This window comes from Balaenoptera borealis, assembly GCF_965194805.1.
Source record: "Balaenoptera borealis genome assembly, chromosome: 1".
Lineage (NCBI taxonomy): Eukaryota > Metazoa > Chordata > Mammalia > Artiodactyla > Balaenopteridae > Balaenoptera > Balaenoptera borealis.
Window position 1 is genome coordinate 6,087,061 of NC_138860.1, and position 20,290 is coordinate 6,107,350.

Below are 20,290 nucleotides of genomic sequence, written 5' to 3' on the forward strand. Positions count from 1 at the left end.
GTCTGGCCTTACATTTAGGTCTTTAATCCATTTTGAGTTTATTTTTGTGTATGGTGTTAGGGAGTGTACTAATTTCATTCTTTTACATGTAGCTGTCCAGTTTTCCCAGCACCACTTATTGAATAGAGTGTCTTGTCTCCACTGTATATCCTTGCCTCCTTTGTCATAGATTAGTTGACCATAGGTGCATGGGTTTATCTCTGGGCTTTCTATCCTGTTTCATTGATCTATATTTCTGTTTTTGTACCAGTCCCATATTGTCTTGATTACTGTAGCTTTATAGTATACTCTGAAGTCAGGGAGTCTGATTCATCCAGCTCCGGTTTTTTCCCTCAAGACTGCTTTGGCTAATCAGGGTCTTTTTTGTCTCCATACAAATTTTAAGATTTTTTTTCTAGTTCTGTAAAAAATGCCACTGGTAATTTGATAGGGATTGCATTGAATCTGTAGATTGCTTTGGGTACTATAGTCATTTTCACAATATTGATTCTTCCAATCGAAGAACATGGTATGTCTCTCCATCTGTTGGTTAAATTTTTAATTTCTTTCATCAGTGTCTTATGGTTTTCTGCAGACAGATCTTTTGTCTCCTTTGGAAGGTTTATTCCTAGGTATTTTATTCTTTTTGTTGCAATGGTAAATGAGAGTGTTTCCTTAATTTCTCTTTCAGATTTTTCATCATTAGTATACAGGAATGCAAGAGATTTCTGTGCATTAATTTTGTATCCTGCAGCTTTACCAAATTCATTGATTAGCTCTAGTAGTTTTCTGGTGACATCTTTCGGATTCTCTGTGTATAGTATCATGTCATCTGCAAACAGTGACAGTTTTACTTCTTCTTTTCCAATTTGTATTCCTTTTATTTCTTTTTCTTCTCCGATTACCGTGGCTAGGACTTCCAAAACTATGTTGAACAGTAGTGGGAAGAGTGGAAATCCTTGTCTTGTTCCTGATCTTAGAGGAAATGCTTTCAGTTTTTCACCATTGAGAATGATGTTTGCTGTGGGTTTGTCGTATATGGCCTTTATTATGTTGAGGTAGGTTCCCTCTATGCCTACTTTCTGGAGAGTTTTTATCATAAATGGGTGTTGAATTTTGTCAAAAACTTTTTCTACATCTATTGAGATGATCATATGGTTTTTATTCTTTAGTTTGTTAATACGGTGTATCACATTGATTGATTTGCGTATATTGAAGAATCCTTGCATCCCTGGGATAAATCCCACTTGATCATGGTGCGTGATCCTTTTAATATGTTGTTGGATTCTGTTTGCTAGTATTTTGTTGAGGATTTTTGCATCTATATTCATCAGTGATATTGGTCTGTAATTTTCTTTTTTTGTAGTATCTTTGTCTGGTTTTGGTATCAGGGTGATGGTGGCCTCATAGAATGAGTTTGGGAGTTTTCCTTCCTCTGTAGGTTTTTGGAAGAGTTTGAGAAGGATGGATGTTAGCTCTTCTGTAAATGTTTGATAGGATTCACCTGTGAAGCCGTCCGGTCCTGGACTTTTGTTTGTTGGATGATTTTTTTTTTTATTCATTTTTTTTTTGGCTTTGTTGGGTCTTCGTTTCTGTGCGAGGGCTTTCTCCAGTTGTGGCAAGCGGGGGCCACTCTTCATCACGGTGCGCGGGCCTCTCACTATCGTGGCCTTTCTTGTTGCGGAGCACAGGCTCCAGACGCGCCGGCTCAGTAGTTGTGGCTCACGGGCCTAGTTGCTCCGTGGCATGTGGGATCTTCCCAGACCAGGGCTCGAACCCGTGTCCCCTGCATTAGCAGGCAGATTCTCAAACGCTGCGCCACCAGGGAAGCCCCCTGTTGGAAGATTTTTAATCACAGTTTCAATTTCATTACTTGTGATTGGTCTGTTCATATTTTCTATTTCTTCCTGGTTCAGTCTTAGAAGGTTATACCTTTGTAAGAATTTGTCGATTTCTTCCAGGTTGTCCATTTTTTTGGCATAGAGTTGCTTGTAGTAGTCTCTTAGGATACTTTGTATTTCCACAGTCTCTGTTGTAACTTCTCCTTTTTCATTTCTAATTTTATTGATTTGAGTCCTCTCCCTCTTTTTCTTGATGAGTCTGGCTAATGGTTTATCAATTTTGTTTATCTTCTCAAAGAACCAGCTGACAGTTTTATTGATCTTTGCTATTGTTTTCTTTGTTTCTATTTCATTTGTTTCTGCTCTGCTCTTTATGATTTCTTTCCTTCTACTACCTTTGGGTTTTGTTTGTTTTTCTTTCTCTAGTTCCCTTAGGTGTAAGGTTAGATTGTTTATTTGAGATTTTTCTTGTTTCTTGAGGTAGGCTTGTACTGCTATAAACTTCCCTCTTAGAACTGCTTTTGCTGAATCCCATAGGTTTGAGATCATCGTGTTTTCGTTGTCAGTTGTCTCTAGGTATTTTTTGATTTCCTTTTTGATTTCTTCAGTAATCTCTTGGTTATTTAGTAACATATTGTTTAGCCTCCATGTATTTGTGTTTTTTACGATTTTTTCCCGTGTAATTGATTTCTAATCTCATAGCGTTGTGGTCAGAAAAGATGCTTGATATGATTTCAATTTTCTTAAATTCACTGAGGCTTGATTTGTCACCCAAGATGTGATCTATCCTGGAGAATGTTCCGTGTGCACTTGAGAAGAAAGTGTAATCTGCTGTTTTTGGATGGAATGTCCTATAAATATTAATTAAATCTGTCTGGTCTATTGTGTCATTTAAAGCTTGTGTTTCCTTAGTAATTTTCTGTTTGAATGATCTGTCCATTGGTGTAAGTGAGGTGTTAAAGTCCCCCACTATTACTGTGTTACTGTAGATTTCCACTTTTATAGCTGTTAGCAGTTGCCTTATGTATTGAGGTGTTCCTATGTTGGGTGCATATATATTTATATTTGTTATATCTTCTACTTGGATTGATTCCTTTTCATTATGTAGTTTCCTTCCTTGTCTCTTGTAACATTCTTTATTTTAAAGTCTATTTTATCTGATACGAGTCTTGCTACTCCAGCTTTCTTTTGATTTCCATTTGCATGGAATATCTTTTTCCATCCCCTCACTTTCAGTCTGTATGTGTCCCTAGGTGTGAAGTGGGTCTCTTGTAGACAGCATATATATGGGTCTTGTTTTTGTATCCATTCAGCAAGCCTGTGTCTTTTGGTTGGCGCATTTAATCCATTCATGTTTAAGGTAATTATTGATACGTATGTTCCTATTACCATTTTCTTAATTGTTTTGGGTTTGTTTTTGTAGGTTCTATTCTTCTCTTGTGTTTCCCACTTAGAGAAGTTCCTTTAGCATTTGTTGTAGAGTGGTTTGGTGATGCTGAATTCTCTTAGCTTTTGCTTGTCTGTAAAGCTTTTGATTTCTCTGTCAAGTCTGAATGAGATCCTTGCTGGGTAGAGTAATCTTGGTTGTAGGTTCTTCCCTTTCTTCACTTTTAATATATCATGCCACTCCCTTCTGGCTTGTAGAGTTTCTGCTTAGAAATCAGCTGTTAACCTTATGGGAGTTCCCTTGTATATATTTGTTGTTTTTTCCTTGTTGCTTTCAATAAGTTTTCTTTGTCCTTAATTTTTGCCAATTTGATTACTATGTGTCTCGGCGTGTTTCTCCTTGGGTTTATCCTGCCTGGGACTCTCTGCACTTCCTGTACTTGGGTGGCTATTTCCTTTCCCATGTTAGGGAAGTTTTTGACTATAATCTCTTCAAATATTTTCTTGGTTCCTTTCTCTCTCTCTTCTCCTTCTGCGACCCCTGTAATGCAAATGTTGTTGCGTTTAATGTTTTCCCAGAGGTCTCTTAGGCTGTCTTCATTTCTTTTCATTCTTTTTTCTTTATTCTGTTCTGCAGAATTCCACCATTCTGTCTTCCACATCACTTATCTATTCTCTGCCTCAGTTGTTCTGCTATTGATTCCTTCTAGTATACTTTTCATTTTGGATATTGTATTGTTCATCTCTGCATTTGTATTGTTCATCTCTGTTTGTTCTTTAGTTCTTGTAGGTCTTTGTTAAATATTTCTTATATCTTCTCGATCTTTGCCGCCATTCTTTTTCTGAGGTCCTGGATCATCTTCACTATAATTATTCTGAATTCTTTTTCTTGAAGGTTGCCTATCTCCAGTTCATTTAATTTTTTTTCTGGGGTTTTATCTTGTTCCTTCATCTGGTACATAGCCCTCTGCCTTTTCATCTTGTTTGTCTTTCTGTGAATGTGGTTTTTGTTCCCCAGGCTGCAGGATTGTAGTTCTTCTTACTTCTGCTGTCTGTCCTCTTGAAGATACAGTTTTGTCAACTGCTATTTTCACTTAACATATTGTCAAGTAGATCTAATTAAATCTGTTAAGTGAAGTGTATCTTTAAGTAGATTCCTGAAATGAGATTATTTATGATTGTGTAGTATTCCATGATATGAGTGTATAATATTTATTTAATTTGTATTGTTATTAGGCTTTAGGTTGCTTTCATGCTGATAGTTCACATTCTTGTCTCCAAATATGTGTAAGCATTTCTAAGGCCGTGCTGTTGATTTTCCTAAAATAAATTCCTAAATGTGGAATTACCATGTCAATTTTAAAGCTTTTAACGTGTATTTCCATACTGTACTCTAGAAACATGTTTCAGTTTCTAGATACAGTAATTATTAATTAGTGCCCATAACTATGCAGGTGTTAGGTCATTGTAAAAAAGAAGTTTATAACATGGTTGCCTAGGGAGTGCTATATTAGTCTTTTCTACATTCCTTGGGTATCATCCTTGTCTCATTATATATATTTACTTTCCTTATGTATTTTTCTTATATCATCATACATGCATATTATTGGCAAAACAAAAGCAAAGAAGAAAAAAAACAAGGAAATTGACACGTCAGTGCATGTGTTAGGAATAACAATAAAGGTTACTGCTTTTATGAAATTTCAAAATGCTTACAATAAGATAATGCTTTTGCTTGCTAGTAAAATCTCTATTTTGCTCTGTGCTGGTAGCAACAAAAAGAAAGGGAAAAGATGAACAAATCACACATAGACCTTGACTGCTAGGAAAAGCTAATGATGTAAATGAATAATAGTAAGATTTTTATTATTTCAAGTAAATCATCACATTTAAGGCATGCTATTCCCAAGACAATAGGGCAGCAGCTTTCTGTTTTAAATGTTTTATTTTTTTCCCTGTTTTTTGTTTTCCTGCATATTTCATCCCCATTCAAGTACTATTTAATTCACATTCACATTGAACTATAAAAGCTGAGATATTCAAAAGCCACTCACTCTTGGGAATTCCCTGGCGGTCCAGTGTTTAGGACTCCATGCTTCCACTGCCAGTGGCCCGAGTTCGATCCCTGGTCAGGGATCTAAGATCTCGCATGCCTCATGGCATGGCCAAGGAAAGAAAAAAAGCCACTCACTCTTGAAATAGTAGTTAGTAACTGTGTGGTCTTGGGCAATTATTTAATCTCTGTAGTTTTCAGAGTCCTCAACTATAAAATGAGGGTAATAATCTTACTGCCTTTGGGAGTGAGATAAAGTAGCTTTGAAAAAAGCTGAATCTTGATAGTGAAAGTTTATTGCTGTCTTTTGTTTCCTAGGTTTTGAGTCTATTTTAACAAAATATGGTGATTGTGCTTTGGAGAGTCAAGCTCCAAGGTGAGGATTTCTTTCTTTCATTAGTCACAGACAATAAGACTTTTGTTCTTCCATGAGCACTTATTAAATACTGCAGTTAAGAGATCAAGGGAAGGACCTGTGAAAAATATATAGTTTGTTATGGTGAGATATAGTGGAAGAAATTGTAAATTGTACTGCTTACTGTTTAAAAATTTTTTTTTCCTCAATTTTTATTTTAGTAGCTGTCTTGACTATTTTCCTTTGGCTGTATATTTCTCTCCACTTGTCTTCCTAGAAACTTAAGCAGAATTCCATTATGGAATCTTGAAGCCAAGTAATTTCACCCTGAGTCCCAAGGTTCCTGTTCTAGCAAAGCCTATCAATTTACTATTAACAAAAAATTCAGTTAGGGAAAAAAGGCAGGATTTTCCTTTTGACAACAGTATTTCTAGTCATGGCAATGTTTGGTGATATACTTTTCTGGGAATATGTTCATTCATCTGTATTCTTTGTCTTATCCCCACACTCTGCTAATTTAACTGTGCAGACACTGTCCTCTCTGCTAACCCTACTTTCTTCGGAATCTTCTGGAATTCTTGCACCATCATAAATACATTTTCTTACGCACTCAATATTTTTCAAAGAGAGTCCACTGCACCTGCTTATATTATTTTATTTTTAAAAATTTTTATCGGAGTACAGTTGATTTACAATGTTGTGTTAGTTTCCCGTGTACAGCAAAGTGAATCAGTTATACATATACATATATCCACTCTTTTTTGGATTTCCCAAATAGGCCATTACAGAGTATTGAGAAGAGTTCCCTGTGCTATACAGCAGGTTCTTATTAGTTATCCATTTTATATATAGTAGTGTGTATATGTCAATCCCAGTCTCCCAGTTTATCCCTCCCCCCTCTTATCCCCTGGTAACCATAAGTTTGTTTTCTACATCCGTGACTCTACTTCTGTTTTGTAAGTTCATTTGTACCCTTTTTTTTAGATTCTACATATAAACGTTATTATATGATATTTGTCTTTTTGTGACTTACTTCACTCAATATCTAGGTCCATCCATGATGCTGCATCTGCTTATTTTAAATCTTTTTTTTTAAAAATAAATTTATTTATTTATTGGCTGCGTTGGGTCTTCGTTGCTGTGCATGGGCTTTCTCTAGTTGCAGCAAGTGGGAGCTGCTCTTCATTGCGGTGCGCGGGCTTCTCATTGCGGTGGCTTCTCTTGTTGCAGAGCACGGGCTTTAGGCGCATGGGCTTCAGTAGTTGTGGCACGTGGGCTCAGTAGTTGTGACTTGCGGGCTCTAGAGCACAGACTCAGTAGTAGTGGCGCACTGGCTTACTTGCTTCGCGGCATGTGGGATCTTCCCTGACCAGGGCTTGAACCCGTGTCCCCTGCATTGGCAGGTGGATTCTTAACCACTGCGCCACCAGGGAAGTCCACATCTGCTCATTTTAATAGGAATCAAGCTGTAACGTGAACATCTTTTCCATGAAAACTGCCCATTTTCACGCTGTTCCCCACATACCACAGGTCTGGGGGTGTGTTGCTGACCTTATAAATTATAGACCATTACATCTCCGTATCTTTGAGGTGCATTTTTTTTATTATGACCTTTGTTTTTTCCTCGTCACTGTGTTCTCCCAACTTTTAGTGGTTCTTTCATAGTCATGGAGGGTATGGGTACAGGTTCCGTTTTTTCTTCTCATCCCAGATTCTGCTATTCCCCTTTTCAGTTTCCTTACCTTAGTGAATGACCCCTTTGGGATCTTGCCTCTGTGGTTCCTTTATTTTGATGACTTTCACGTCCAGCTTTCTTCAGCATCCTCTTGTAAGGCTGGACCCTCCTGTGACCAGAATTGCTTTACTTCTGGGAACATACCCTGCAACCTCCCACTGTATGACTTCTTGTCCTTGCAGCCCTCATGTCTTCACTGGCACCAAACTGATTGACTTTCACCTGTCAGCAAGAGCTTCAGTCCCTTTCCACTCCACTTCCAGGATTCTCGCCATTCATTTCTAGCCTCTGATTTTCTTTTCTGCCTCTTATTTACCCTCCACTTCCTGTACTTCTTTTTGTCTTACTGCTCCACTGACACTTCTCTTAGAGTTTCTGATCATCTTTATTATGCCAGATCCAATGAACAGTTTTCTCTGTTTCTCCTCTTCTTCTTTTTTGATATCTTTTTCTCTCTCTCTCTTTTTTTTTTTTTTTTTAATTTTTCTTTTGGGCAGCACCACGCCACTTGTGGGATCTTAGTTCCCTGACCAGGCATTGAACCTGGGCCCTGGCAGTGAAAGTACAGTGTCCTAACCACTGGACCACCAGGGAATTCCCAAAACCTCCTTCTCCTGATTTCTACATCATTCTCCTTCAGTTTATGTCCTGTACGTTCTTTCTTAGTTCTCCTTTATAGGTTTTCCTTTCTTTTACTTACTCCTAAAAATTATGGTTTACCAAGGGCCCTTTCTTGGTGTTTTGCTCTCTTCACTTCTTACCTCTTTCTAGTTCATTTCACTCAAATTTTAGTAACTTTAATGATGCATTGATGATTTCCAAATCTCTATATTTGTCTTGCTCCTTTATCTAAATTTATATATACCTAAAATTATATTTACCTTTTCCCACTGAACATCTTTGCATAGCTGACATTCAAGAGACACCTCAGTGTAGAGTATCCAAAATTAATTTTGTCTCTTTACAACTATCTCTTCTCTGGTATTTTGTTTTGGGGGAATGGTAGCAACACACAACCAGTTGCCCAAACCAGGAGCATGAAATTCTACCTAAACCTTGGTTTAGCGTGAATCTCACTGATTCAGCTCATAGACGGCTCATGTAAATGTCTCCATTTTCGTTCTTACTTCTATAATGGATGCGGTCATCCTTCTCATCTAGACCATTGAGAGTTGTCTTAATTTTTTTGCCTCAGGGTTTCCATCTCTGGCTGATGTCTGAGAGCTCCTCTGTCTGGAAGGAGTGACCACCTCCAGAGACATTGCACTCCACCCACACCCTGCCACCCAGCCATATTTTTGACCAGCCATTACTTACTTATTAGCCTTTGTCTCAGCATTTTTAGGAAGACTTTCTTTTCTATAGATCTCTATTCTCATAATCTTCTATATTTTACTCTTTCCCAACCTTCATCAGACTTTATTCTACTTTTTTTTCTAGTTTGGATAAGCTTATGCAGCTTAAGCATGCAATGATGGATCACTGCAAAGTAAATGATGTGGTGAGAACACAATTCAGAACCAATTGTGGTCTTTGAACCAAGCCCAGTCCAAGATGCCCTGTCTTGAGTGTTTGTTAGAGGTACTAAGATAGTGGTCAGGACTGAAGAAACTGGGAACTTGACCTTCTTTGGTAAGGCAGCTTGCACAATTTGCCCTCTGTCCTTCTACCTAATCCCCCAAATCCTCTCAAATCTCAGCTTCACTTTTGCAGATTCACTTTGCCTGTTTGCATAAAAAGGAAAGTAACTCTTTTTGTTTAGTACCGAAGGTGCCCACATTAGACATTGCATTTTTGTTGTTGGTGGTGGTTTTTATCAAAGTGAAGTATAGTTGATTTACGATTTTGTGCTAGTTTCAGGAGTACCTTAAAGTGACTTAGTTATGATTTTCAGGTCATTACAAGATATTGAATGTAGTTCCCTGTACTATACTGTAGATCCTTGTTAGTTACCTATTTTATGTTATAGTAGTATCTGTTAATCCCATACTCCTAATGTATCTCTGCCTCTCTCCCTCTCCCCTTTGGTAACCATAAATTTGTTTTCTATGTCTGTGAGTCTGTTTCTGTTTTGTAAATAGATGCATTTGTATTCTTTTTTAGATTCCACATATAAGTGATATCATGTAATATTTGTCTCTCCTTGTCTGACTTACTTCACTCAGTATGACAATCTCTAGGTCCATTCATGTAGCTGCAAATGGCATTATTTCATTCCTTTTTATGACTGAGTAATATTCCATTGTATATATGCCACATCTTCTTAAACCAGTTGTCTGTTGATGGTCACTTGGGTTGTTTCTACGTCTTGGCTATTGTATATAGTGCTGCTATGAACATTGGGGTGTAAGACCTTGCATTTTTAACCCATGACAATAATTATACATTATCAGAAGTTATAATTTATTTCTTACCATATTGAGTCCAAAGAGAGAGCTTAAAATGTCAGATAAGGTGATGTGCCTTTTCCTTGTGTTTTCCCACCAGATTTCCTCCCTCACATTTTTTAAAGTTTAAGATAACATACAAATTTAAAGTAATAAATAGATAAATAGATAAAAGAATGCAGTGCCTTTGTAAGCAAATGGATTTGGGAAGTTACAAAAATGAAATACTTAGGAAAAATATCTCCTGCTTCCCACTCCCTAAATATGTAAAAACAATTTTTCTATTATATAAAAAAGTGAAGCACTGCAACCTAATCTGTATTTTCTTGCCACAGATAAGCATTTATGTGATCTTATGCTAAGCCTTTGTGATATTAATAGCTAAAAATGCTAAAAAGATTGTATTCCATATAGACCGATGTTTAAATGTTTAATCTGTTTTAAAATCTTGCTTGTTTTATAAATAGCTGTAGTTGCTGTAATTCCTTGAGAATAAATGACCTGGTTTTGAAAAAGTGTTTTTATCAAAATACATGTACATTGTTCAAAAAGTCAGCAGTTATCCTAAGGCTTAGAATAAGAAAACAAGACCAACAAAAACAGTTGGCCCGGGACTTCCCTGGTGGCACAGTGGTTAAGAATCCGCCTGCCAATTCAGGGGACACGGGTTCGAACCCTGGTCCGGGAAGATCCCACATGCCACGGAGCAACTAAGCCCATGCGCCATAGCTACTGAGCCTGCGCTCTAGAGCCCCCGAGCCACAAGTACTGAGCTCGTGCGCCCAGAACCCGTGCTCTGTCTGCAGCAAGAGATGCCACCACAGTGAGAAGCCCGTGTGCCTAGAGCCCGCACACCACAATGAAGAGTAGCCCCCGCTGGCCTCAACTAGAGAAAGCCCGCGGGAAGCAACGAAGACCCAACACAGCCAAAAATAAATAAATAAATGTATTAAAACAAAACATTTGGCCCCTGCCATCATGTTATCAACCCTTCCATGGTTTACCTTTCAGACAGAAACACTTTTCAGTTTTTTATCTGTTTCTTCTATAGAGTTTTTAACTCACTGTAGTATATTTCTTAGCTTTTCAATTTCAGGCAGTATTTGTTGACTTCCTTCTATAGAAGATGAGGAGTTAGAAGTCCAATTACACCACCACCACACACGCCTTCCACTCCCCATCCCCCCACTATAATCCTGCTTGCTTAGGGGATGCCAAGGATGTATATTTTACGACTATTGAAATATTGCTCAGAGCTGAGTAATGTAGTAATGTATTAGGATTAAATTTTTCTTATTCAGATTTTTTGCTTCTTAGGAGTTTAATCATTTTCATTTTTTGGGTTTGTTTGTTTGTTTGCCTAGTTTTCCCACAATACTCTAGCAGAACTATATATAAAGGCTTTCTCAGTGTGGTCAAACACATCAAGGATTGTATCAGTCAGGATGGTTCAAGTTGTGCTAAGGTCAGAAACAGCCTCAAATCCTCACTTGTTCTCTGTGGAGTTACTCAGGTACCCCTTGCCCTCCCACTGAACCATCTTCATGCTTCATTCTGGATTCAACTCTTTCGGCTTCTTTATCACTTTCTCTCTGTTGATCTGGGACTTCAGTTCATCATTGCTCCATCATCTTGGGGGTTCTCCTCATTTTCATATTGGAGTCTCCTATTTTCTAAGTTTGTTTACTCTTTTCTGTTGGTGGAATACATCTTCCAGAAGCTTCCTGAGAAAGGGTTTTTAAAAGGAAAGATTTTGAGTTTGGACATGTCTAAATATATTGCTATTCTACCATTACATGTGACTAAATACAAAATTTATTTTGGAAACTTATTTCCTTTTAGAATTTGGAAGGAACTGTTCCACTGTCTGTTATTCTCTTGTGCTGCTGTTGAGAACCCCATGATCATTTGAATGTCACTCACTTCTAGGTATTGAAAACTTTCATCTCCATTCTTCTGATAGTTCAAGATGACGTACCTCGGTGTAGGTCTTTTTATTATTACATTTCATTAATTTAGTAGTGAATGACCAAGAATTAACTGGAAGCTCTATGAATGGATGGGATTTGTTGCCTGTGGACTTTACTGGGAATGATATGGAGAGGAGCTGCCTGTTTCTTTGTCATTGTCCCCTTCACCCCCCCAGCCCCTGCCCCCATCTGTAGTTCTTACCTCCTGGGCTAGTTTGTCCAGATTTGAATCCTCTAAATCTTGGAAAAGAAGTCATTTATACATTAACTTACAATAGCAGCCTTTAGCATAAGCCCCCTGCCTTGGACAGTGCCACCTCCCTCCCCACTTTCTGTTCTCCCTGGTCTACCTTGGTCCACCCTGGTCTAACCTCTTTCATCGTCCAGTGTTCTGGGGGTCAGGGAATGATATTTGCCTAATTGTGTGTGATGGAGCAGGGGATGTTGGTACTAATAGACCTTTTATCCACTCTGTTTTCTCACCAGCCCTTCCTCTACTCCCAAGGTTCCCACTTCCCAGTAACTTGGTCTTTCCAGGTACAAAGGTGCTTCTCGTCCTTCTGTGTTATCTAACATCTGTGTCAGTTCCGGAGCCATTTCAGTTGACTCATTTTTCTGCTAATGATGGAGTCTGTAATGACTACTCATTTCTAAATTTTGCTTACAAATGAAAACTTTTTCTAATATCAATCTCTGTGCCTTGAGCTCTGTTCTCTTCTATCAGTGATCTAGGACAGCAAATAAGTAATACATAGCATTAAGTAAAATCTTACAACATCCTGAATGCAGTGCAGATTACATTTCTCATGGCTTGTTGTCCTTTTTTCCTAATGAGAAAAGTATCCACAAACTCTAAAATAGCACACGTGAGAAGGAAACAAAGAACTTGAACTTCAAAGGATTGTATTTTCTGGTTTCTTTGCATTCCTAGTGATTTTTTTTTTCCTAGTGATTTTGTATTGGATTCCAAACATTGTGCATTCTATCTTTTGAGACAGATATTTTATATTTCTGTGAATATTCTGAGCTTTATCTTGGAACGTTGTTATTTGGAAACTGTTTGATCCTTTCAGGTCTTGCTTTTGAAATTTGTCAGGCAGCCCCAGAGCAGTGCTCAGACTAACGTTTATTATTTCCCACTACTGAGGCAAGACCCTTTGAGTCCTCTAGCCCTGGGCATCCTGAGTTTCTGCAGGCTATTTGGTGTAAGCCTGGGTACAGTTCCTGGCCCTTTGTTCTTGCCAGGCACTGTTACCGCTGGTTCTTTCCCAGCCTTAGTTTCCTGGCATGCATGTGATAATCAGCAGTCAGCTGAGTACTTGAGAATGTCTGCTTATCTCCAGAGTTTTTTCCCTGTGCAGCCCTCTCCTGTCTGGTCCTGAATCCTGTGATTTCTAGCTGCCTTGGTTTTTCCAGACACTTAGCTCTGTCTTCTCAGTTCAGAGGCTGCCAGGCTCCATCTGGATCTTCCTGTCTGTGAGCAACTTTCTCAAAGCAGTTACAGTAAACCGAGGCAACTGTAGGGCTCACCTCGTTTGTTTCTCATCTTTCCGGGAATACCATCCTCTGTTGCCTGAGGTTCATTGCCTCGAAATTTTGTGTGTGTGTTGTCAGTCTTTTTGTTGTTTCTGGGGTGTGTGTGTGTGGATCTGGTGTCTGTTTCTCTATCTAGGCCAGTAGAAGCTACAGGATAGATGTTGGTTTTTAACTGATTATCACTGTACACATTCTTATAAGAACTCTATATTTTCTTCTAGCAGTTGATACACTAAGAGTAATTTGTTGGTATAATCAGATAAAAATGGCAAAATTCCTTCAAGTAATTTTTTTTCTCTGTTCAATGTGTCATCAGAAGTCCTTACATGGATATTTACTTAGAAATTCTTTGTGCAAAGACAACAAGAGTTGATCACTTTTTTCAAGAAAATGCTTTGCTGGGAAAGAAGAGTTTAATTAACTTCATTGACTGCATCACTTAAGAAAATATGGGCAAGAAGGAAGGAGAACTGTCACTGATGGGATTGATTGCTCAAGGAATTCATTTTTAGCAATCTTTAAAAATGAACTCAGGTATGGAGGTTCCTTAAAAAACTAAAAATAGAACTACCATATGACCCAGCAATCCCACTACTGGACGTACACCCTGAGAAAACCATAATTCAAAAAGACACATGTACCCCAGTGTTCATTGCAGCACTATTTACAATAGCCAAGACATGGAAGCAACCTAAATGTCCATCAACAGAGGAATGGATAAAGAAGATGTGGTACATATATACAATGGAATATTACTCAGCCATAAAAGAGAACAAAATAATGCCATTTGCAGCAACATGGATGGACCTAGAGATTGTCATACTGAGTGATGGAAGTCAGACACAGAGAGACAAATATATGATATTGTTTATATGTGGAATCTAAAAAAAAAGGGTACAAATGAACTTATTTACAAAACAGAAGTAGAGTCACGGATGTAGAAAACAAACTTATGGTTATCAGGGAATAAGGGGGGGAGGGATAAATTGGGAGATTGGGACTGACATATACACACTACTATATACAGAATAGATAACAATTAAGAAGCTGCTGTATGGGGCTTCCCTGGTGGCGCAGTGGTTGAGAATCTGCCTGCCAATGCAGGGGACACGGGTTCGAGCCCTGGTCTGGGAAGATCCCACATGCCGCAGAGCAACTAGGCCCGTGAGCCACAATTACTGAGCCTGCGCGTCTGGAGCCTGTGCTCCGCAACAAGAGAGGCCACGATAGTGAGAGGCCTGCGCACCGCGATGAAGAGTGGTCCCCACTTGCCACAACTAGAGAAAGCCCTCGCACAGAAACGAAGACCCAACACAGCCATAAATAAATAAAAATAAATAAATAAATAAATAAATAAAAATTAAAAAAAAAAGTTTAAAAAAAAAAAAAAAAGAAGCTGCTGTATAGCACAGGGAACTCTACTCAATACTCTGTAATGGCCTATATGGGAAACGAATCTAAAAAAAAAAGAGTGGATATATGTATAACTGATTCACTTTGCTGTACACCTGAAACTAACACAGCATTGTAAATAAACTATACTCCAATAAAAATTTAAAAATAAATGAACTCAGGGACTTCCCCGGTGGTCCAGTGGTTAAGACTCCACGCTTCCACTGCAGGGTGCATGGGTTAGATCCCTGGTCAGGGAACTAATATCCCACATACTGTGCGATGTGCTAGCAAGTAGGCAAATTCTCAAATATGGAATCCATGAACAACAAGAATTGATTGAAAAAAAAATAGATGAACTCAAAACCAACAATGCCTAGTGATTTAAAAATCTTTAATTCACTATATAATGTAAACATGTATATTTAAATGTAGCCAAAGGTACTTTTTTTATTCAAAAGGGCAGGTCTCTACAGATAAGAAAAAATAATACAAGATGTTGAATAACGTATTAGCACTATTTTCCATTTACTTTATAATTTTCAGATACACGTTTATTCATTCTTTCGCTATGAGACCTTCCAGATGCTTTTAGAATTGTACACTAGGAATAACGTGCAAACTTTTCACATAATCTTATGCATGACAATATCTATTTCAGTCTGAAACACGCTACTAACTGTACTCCTAATGAGTTTTGCCTGGAATGTTTTTCTAAATAGTATAGGTCCTTTAGAAGACAGTAGATTCAAATAGAAAAAAACATTCAAATTCCTGTGATATCCCTGCATGTATCTCCTTGGATAATTAGTTTAATACTCCAAATCTCAGTTTCCTCTTTATAAAATGGTAGTAAAGCCAGGAACACTAGTTTTTGAATCAGATATATCTGTGTTTATATTGCTTTTTATATCACTGGCCTTGAGTTAATTAATCTTGGGAGCTTTAATTCTTCCCATCAAAACTGAGTGTCACCATATTGAATTGTTGATGTTAGGATTCATTGAAGACATGTATATAACAAACCTGAAACACTGTTTGGCCCTTCCCAAATATTCACCAAATGTTAGCTACCATACCGTCCCCAACTTAAGCTAACAAGGCAGTTGGGATAATGAATTTTAGACTATAGATAGAAACATTTTTGAAAAATATAAAAAACAATGCATATTATATGGTCATGTTATATCTGCGGTAGTCATACAGGCTATAGGCTATAAACCTATAGCCAGGTTATCTGTAGGTTAGTACATTAAAGTCAGCTCAACTGACAAACCTTTCTTCATCTGAATAATGGTTGGAATGTTTCCTGGCTAGAGGGCAGGGCACTAGCAGCTCTGCTGTAGTCAAGGGACATAGCTTAGTGCTATGAACGTTTTACTTATGACTCATTCACTATAAAACTGTAGTATATTATTATGTGCATCATCTCAAAAGAGATGCTGAGTGAAAGGAAAAAAATGATATAGATATCATTGGTGAAACAAAAAATTACCCAACTAAATCATGATAGATCCAAGAATTCTGAATTTAAAAGGCAGTTGTTAGGAAAGTGGTCAATAATTGTATATGGATATCTGCCAATCATTGTTGGGTATTTAAAACAAGATCTTTGAAAATCCTCTCTGATTGATTGATTACTTAATACCTTTACCTCACTATTTTCTCTGGGAAAAGAGCAAATTTCCATTTCTAAAATTCTCTCTGTTCTAACGATGATTTTGAAATGTCTTAACTGAGTTCTTCCCCAAACGGACACAGTGCAATTTATTTAATATAGAAAATGCCATCAATTGATAATGAGCCTTGAATTTTGTTTGAGATCATTGAACACAGGCAGCATATTATTTGTTGAAAATGGTAGGAGAAAAATCTGGGAGAGACATATGGAGAAATTTGATTTAAGTTCTTCTTTACCTGATGTTAATTTTTAAGAAAAAAGGAAAAACCTTTTTCTCATGTATGTTTTTTCATTCCAATATTCTCCAGTTGTAACTGAATAATGCAAAAAATTGTACATAAATTATATATGAAATATCTATAATAACTCATAAATTATATTCTCCATAATTTTAAAAATAAATCAAATATGTCTCTTTAAATCTTAAAAAAAAAAACTTTTTGATCCCTATTAAAAATTGTGTAATGATTAAGACCTCACTAAGAAATTATTTCTGTTGGAGAAACAATTTGCAAATTTAGAATTTGTTTTATAGCTATTCCATTTTAGGTTTCTGTATGATACCTTTGTGATGAAACTAGAATTTTGTTGTAGAGTGGAGAGAATACTGAAATATAAGAGAGAAAACCTGGATCCCAAGTTTTGGGCTCTTCTGTTGCTACCTTCTTCCTGGTTAGTTGTGAACAATTGTGACACTAAGCTCTTCCTTTCCAAAATGAAACAAAACTTTCACTGTCTCATAGGATTGTTGTGAGAATCACATTAGATGATATATTTGAAAGTGATTGGTAATTTAAAGTTCTTTACAATATACAGATTATTTGGTATATGGAGATTGACTCCTAAATTAATATAAAATAAAACACAAAATTTCATTTGTTTGCATTTCTTTATGTTCTTATTTTTTTATTTTTTTGGCTGTGCTGTGTGGCTTGTGGGATCTTAGTTCCTCGACCAGGCATTGAACCCAGGCCCTTGGCAATGAGAGCACAGAGTCCTAACCACTGGACCACCAGAGAATTCCCGTGTTTGCATTTCTTAACAGGATACTTTGCGTACTTATTCCACTTATGTGTCATAGGAACCTTCATTTATTCCACTTATGCTTTATTTCATAAAATAAAAATTAGGTATTATTTTCTCTTTTCTCCAGATTAGATAATAAAACTATTAATAACTGATTCTCAGCAAAACTAAATGATTTTCTCAGGACCATGCAAATATGATAGAGCTGGGATTCAAACCCAGGCCCACTCTACCGTACTATTCTATCGCTACCCAATTTTGTGTACTTAGTCGAGTTTTCTTTATCTTAGAAATGTCAGTCTATTTCTTTCTCTCTTTATCTCAAGAAATTTCAAGTACCTGCCTGTCAGGTACTATTATAAAGGAAACCATGCGATAAAGACATTTACAGTAGCTGGGAAAGTAAATAAGAGTTCCATGCAGCGTGGTGTGATCAAGTTGCAGGTGTCGTGAGAGCACGATGAAAGGAAGGACCAGGGGAGGATCTGAAGTGGACCAGTTGCTTGAGTGAGTCCGGCAGGTCAGTGTGGTAGGAACCTGCAGAAGGAATAAAATGTGCAAAGGTGCAGAACCACGAGAGAGCGTGGCGAATGTAAGGAACTGGCGAGCCAGGGGCTGGAGAATGCCAGGAGATAACATTGTGAAGGTAGGGAACTTTCTGATCATGAAGGCACTCCACGCCTCTCTCAAGTTTCTAGACTTTTTTGACTGGTGGAGGAGGGAGGCTACTGAATAATTTTAAACCACGAAGTGACCTGCTGGGAATCCAGTTTTGGATCTTTCTCCTCTGTGTGTGCTAAAGGTTAGCTTTGCTTCAGCGAAGATTTGGATGATTAAGTCTGGCTGTGACACAAGATATATGCAAAATAGATATAATTTCTGGTTCACATTTCTGTTGGGAAAGTTCTTTGCAGTCAATGAATTATTTCTTAGAGATAAAAGCAGATTGCCTAACTATGTCATTACATTTTGAGATTTTAATGGGTAATTTTTTGCCCTGGTAAGAGTGTGTATGTAGGTGGATGTGTGTGTGCACATACATGTGTATTTATGTATATGGTTTTATGCTGTATTATATATGTTATCATTAGAAGTATAATGTATGGCAAAACAAAGCAAAATAGAGAGGAGCTTCCTAAGGGAGAGCATTCCTAGTTTGTACTGAAGATTCAGAGACCCCAGATCTTTAAAAATCTGACATAAGTACGTATAGATATTCCCTCATTGGTTAAAGAATGGTTTCACTCATTCAGTGAACATTGTTGAGTCTTCACGATGTGGCAGGCACTCAGGTCAGGACTGTGGATACAGTGATGAATGATATAGTCCCTAGCCCTCTCAGGTGGGATTAACATGTATTTCAGCAGCTGTAATTATGATAAATGTTGTGATAAAATTTGCATATAAAGGAAGTTATTCAGACCGGGATAAGCTTGTCAAAGTATCAAATTGGAGTAGATAATAGAAATTACCAAAAGCACTGGCTTAATTACGTAATACTCAAACATGACACCTCCACCTTGGTGCCTCACAAAGGTGTCAGTGTCCTGTAAAAAATGAATTTGGAAATAGTGGGGTTCAAGAAACAGTTTACACGTTCATGCATCAGAAGACTCAATATAGTAAAGATGTCATTTCTCCCTATATTGATCTGTTGGGTTAAGACAATTTCTCTCATCATTTCAGCAAGGTTTTTTTGTAGACATAGATGAATTTATTCCAAAATTTTTATGGAAAGGTAAAGTCTCTAGAATAGCCAAAACAGTTCTGTGGGAGGAATAATAATGTGGAAATAATCGCTCTTCTCAATGTTAAGGCTTACTGTATAGGCACAGTATTCAAGATGCTGTGGTCCTAGAGGAAGGAAGCACAGAGCTGGACAGAACTGAATAGAGAACCCAGAAGTGCACCCATACAAATATGTCCAATTAATTTTTAACAAAGGAACACAAGCTGTTCAACGGAGGAAGAATAACCTCTTCAAAAAACACTGCTGGAGCAATTGGACCTCCATAGCTAAAAAAATGAACCTGGACCTAAGTCTCACACTTAACACAGAACAACTCAAAATGGTTCATGGAATTATATGTAAAACATAAACTAACATTTCTAGGAAAAGGCATAGGAGAAAATCTTTGGGACCAAGAATAGACAAATGGTCCTCAGACCAACACTAAAAACAACCCCCCGCCCCCCCGCCCAAATTGTGCTTCATCAAAATTCAAAGCTTTTGTCAGGAGGATGAAGTGACAAATTACAAACTGGGAGAAGATATTTGCAATCCACATTTCAATAAAGGACGTGTTTCTGGAATATATGGAGAACTCTCAAAACTCAGCATTGAAAAAGAAGCAAAAACAATACAGCTAGGAAATGAGCAAAAGATACGCACAGACATTTCACCAAAGAATATATACAAATGGCAGATAAGTGTATAAAAAGATGTTCAATATTGTTAGCCATTAGAGAAATGCATATTCAGACCACAAGGAGCTATCATTACATACCTCTCAGAATGGGAAAAAAAAAAAAGTGATCCTTGCCATCAAATGCTGGTATGGTTGTGGAAAAACTGGAGCACTCATACATTGCTGGTGGAAATGTAAAATGGTACAGCAACACTGGAAAATTGTTTGGTAGTTCCTTTTAAAACTGAAAATAGATTTACCATATGACCCAGCAATTTCAATCTAAGGCAGTCTTAGATTTTCATACAGAAACTTGTACACAGATGTTCACAGCAGCCAGTCCCTAGTTATATAACCAGTGGTACATCCATACCATGGAATACTAGTCAGCAATAAAAAGGAAAAATGATTTATAAATTCGACAACTTGAATGAACCTCAAAGAAATTATGCTGAAGGAAAAAAAGCCAACCTCAAAAGACTATATACGACATGATTACATGTATTTAACCTTCATGAAATAATGTGATTATAGGGACGGA

At 37.4% G+C, this 20,290-nt stretch overlaps 1 protein-coding gene across 8 annotated transcripts in view; it reads left to right on the forward strand.

Annotated features, from left to right (window-relative positions):
- KCNT2 (potassium sodium-activated channel subfamily T member 2) overlaps positions 1-20,290 on the forward strand; it is a 376,144-nt gene that overhangs the window by 22,617 nt on the left and 333,237 nt on the right. The window contains exon 2 of one of the 8 annotated variants that reach the window (XM_082394260.1): positions 5,578-5,635. The exons of the other annotated variants lie outside the window; for them this stretch is intronic. The gene's annotated coding sequence lies outside the window, so the exon portion shown is untranslated. The remainder of the gene's footprint in view (positions 1-5,577; positions 5,636-20,290) is intronic. 8 annotated transcript variants of the gene reach the window in all.